Genomic DNA, 3,674 nt, shown 5'->3' with positions numbered 1-3,674 from the left:
TCTAAACACTCTTTAGTAAAATTAAATGGTGCATCCTTTAAAAGCAATTGTGTAAGAGCTCTAGTTATTTTAGAAAAATCTTTTATAAAATGCCGGTAAAAACTTGCGTGTCCTAGAAAAATTCTAATGCCCTTCACATTAGTTGGTGGGGGTAATTTGGCAATGGTGTCAATCTTTGCCCGATCCAATTTAATTCCTAATTTGGAAACCTTGTGGCCTAAAACTATACCCTCCTTGACCATAAAGTGAAATTTCTCCCAATTAAGGACTAAGTCGGTTTTTTCTCATCTAGCAAGCATTAAGTCAAGATTTGTGAGACAATCATGGAAGGAAGATCCAAAAACAGAAAAATCGTCCATAAAGACTTCCATGAATTTTCCATCATATCGTGGAATATGGCTGTCATGCACCTTTGAAATGTCGCGGGTGCATTGCATAGCCCAAAGGGCATGCGTCGATAAGCAAAAGTCCCAATTAGGCAAGTAAATGTGGTCTTTTCTTGGTCCATTGGGTCTATGGGTATTTGGAAATAACCCGAAAATCCGTCTAGAAAGCAATAATAACTATGGCCCGATAATCTTTCTAACATTTGATCAATAAAAGTTAAGGGGAAATGGTCTTTACGAGTGGCATCGTTTAGCTTTCGATAATCGATGCACACTCTCCAACCGGTTACCGTTCGTGTCGGAAGAAGCTCATTCTTCTCATTGGTTATGACCGTCATCCCTCCTTTCTTGGGCACCACTTGGACAGGACTCACCCACGGACTGTCGGAAATGGAATATATAATCCCCGCATCTAAAAGCTTGACCACTTCCTTCTTGACCACTTCTTGCATATTTGGGTTTAATCTTCTTTGGTGCTGCACAACCGGCTTTGCTCCTTCTTCCAGATTAATCTTGTAAGAACAATAAGAGGGGCTGATTCCCTTGATGTCGGTAATGCTCCATGCTATGGCCCGCTTTCACTTCTTCAAAAGTTGAACTAGGTCTTCCTTTTCAGATTCGGAAAGGTCAGAGGCTATGATAACTGGCTTTTGATGGCCATCTTCAAAAAAAGCATACTCCAAATGTTCTGGTAACGTTTTGAGCTCAGTTTTTGGGTTTTGTTGGTTGTACTTGCCGAGTGCAGGTTAGGGATTCGGTGAGTTGGCAGCTGAATTCACGAGTTCCATTTTTTCTTCGCATGGACTCGGCGAGTAGATCGGCCCTACTCGGCGAGTTGACCTGTCAGATTGTTTCATCAATTCTTCAAACTCAGCTTCTTCCAGCAGCCTCTCGATCTCCATTAAGTCTCTTTCAGCATCAAATTCTTCATCACAAATGGTGGACTTGTTGGGAGCTTCACTTTCGCACTCCTCCGTTAATTCATCAAGCATGTCAATTGAGAACGCCATGTCATCACTATTCCTTGCATACTTCATAGCTTGATCAACACCAAAAGTGACTGAATCATCTCCTACCCGTAAAGTAAGCTTCGAGTCCCTCATGTCTACTATAACATTTCCGGTGTTGAGGAAAGGTCTTCCAAGGATGATCAGCACTTGAGGATCCACCTCCATGTCTAGAACTATGAAATCTGCGGGAAATACAAACTTGTCCACCTTGACCAATAAGTCTTCACATATGCCTCTTGGAAAAGTGACTGTCTTGTTTGCTAAGTGAATCGCCATACGAATTGGTCTTGGTTCCAGGAGGTCCAGCTTCTTGAAGAATGAATATGGCATGAGGTTCACACTTGCTCCCGAATCGGCCAAAGCATGAATGGTAGCCAAGTTACCAAATTGGCAAGGCAAAGTCAAGCTCCCCGGGTCACCCTTCTTCTTTGGTAGCTTATTTAGCATGGCAGCTGAGCAGTTTTCATTAAGAACTACCTTTTTCACTTCCTCCATCTTCCTTCTATTCGTGAGAAGTTCCTTAAGGAATTTTACATATTTTGGCATTTGTGCGACAACTTCGATGAAGGGTATGTTGATTTGAAGAGCTTTGATATGATCAAGAAACTTCTGGTACTCCTCTTCCTGCTTTTCTCTCTTAACTCGGGCTGGATATGGCAATGGAGGCTGAAAGGGCTTTTCAGGAATCTGCTCTTTCGGGTTTGGCAGTGGACTCGTCGAGTCCATATTCTGGACTCGGCGAGTAGGCTCTGCAGATTGAAGATTTTTATTTTGGTCTTGAGTTTCTGCATCCACCTTCTGCAGTTCTTTTGGTGCTTCATTCTGAATAGGGGCCAGAGGAGTGATTATGTTCCCACTTCTTGTTGTAACTATGTTTATGTGCGCGCCTCGTGGGTTATTTTCGATTTTACTAAGAAGTTCGCCCGGTGATCTTTGGTTGATTTGTTGAGCAAGTTGCCCTAGCTGCGATTCTATGTTGTGGATAGATGCTTGCTGGTTTCTAAGCATGGTCCTTGTTTCTTGAATTGCAGCATCATGATCACTATGTCAATTTTCTGAAGTAGCTACATATTTGGTAAGCATTTCTTCCAAACTTGGTTTTCTTTCTTGTGTTGGCTCCTCCTTTTGTTAAAAACCTCTTCCTTTCTGCCTGTACTTCTCCTCCATAGCCTTCTTGTACTCTTCATAAGGGAGCCACTCTTTCTTTGGTTTTCGTCAATCTTCATCATATCGGTCCCCACTTGAGTAACATACTTGCACCTTCTTGTTGCCATTTTCATCCAAGTCGCAGTCTCTAGTAAGATGAGGCCCGTTGCAGTTTTCACACCCCACCTGTATAGCATGTATCGTTTGGTCCATTTTGTCCATCCTCCTATCCATGTTTTTTTAACATGGCCATCACTGCTGATAAGTCTTCTGAAGCTGCATAGGCGGACCCCCCTGTTACATCATTTCTTGGATTATGGTATTCTCTAGAATGCTTAGAGAATTCTTCAATTAGCTGCTTGATCACTGGTGGTGCCTTCTTCGTAAGTGGACCTTGTGAGTCAAGTAATTGCCTTGTTGTAACATTTACTCCATCATAAAAGATGGAGACTTCTTGCTGACTATTGAGGTCGTGATGTGGGCAATTCCTTAACAAGCTCTTGTACCTCTCCCAAGCTTCATATAGTGACTCTCTAGCTTGTTGTTCAAAGTTGGCTATGGCTTTCTTGAGCTTAGATATCTTGGATGGTGGGCAGAATTGATCAATGAACTCTTCTTTCAGCTGAGCCCATGTAGTGATGGTTCCGGGGGGTAGTGACTTGAGCCAATCCTTTGCAGCACCCTTCAAGGTAACCGGAAGCATGCGAAGTAGCTGAGTTTCCAGAGGCACGTTGGGAACATTGAAGTAATCCGCTACATCATTAACTTCATCCAAGTGCTTGTAGGCGTCTTCGTGATCTTCTTCTTGCTGAAAACAGACTTGAGGTTCTTTAGTGGGGAATTCTTTGAAGAAGCGGATTCTCCAACGACTTTTCCTTTGTTCCTACTTAGTGCGGATTCCCGGTCTTCGAGAGGAGGAACCAAGGGTGTATCAAATCCTTGGTTCATGAAACAACTACAAACAAACAAGAAAAACCGCGTAAAAAGAACAAAAATGAAACAGGATGAAGAAGAAAAATAGTTTGGCAAACAGCAGGGTACTCGCCGAGTAGGTGCGAATGCACTCGACGAGTAGCCTGTTTAAAACTAAAAAAATTTAAACTAATTAATAGACTTCTAAAAAGAAACCAAT

At 42.4% G+C, this 3,674-nt stretch overlaps 1 non-coding gene across 1 annotated transcript; it reads left to right on the top strand.

Annotated features, from left to right (window-relative positions):
- Positions 1–3,009: 3,009 nt before the first annotated feature.
- On the top strand, positions 3,010–3,116 carry LOC111895138 (small nucleolar RNA R71). The gene has a single exon (XR_002851438.1). It is a non-coding gene; the product is annotated as a small nucleolar RNA R71 (small nucleolar RNA).
- Positions 3,117–3,674: the final 558 nt, after the last annotated feature.

This window comes from Lactuca sativa, chromosome 4 (assembly GCF_002870075.4).
Source record: "Lactuca sativa cultivar Salinas chromosome 4, Lsat_Salinas_v11, whole genome shotgun sequence".
Lineage (NCBI taxonomy): Eukaryota > Viridiplantae > Streptophyta > Magnoliopsida > Asterales > Asteraceae > Lactuca > Lactuca sativa.
Note: the sequence above shows the minus strand (reverse complement) of the source record. Positions and strands in the feature narration are given on the sequence as shown.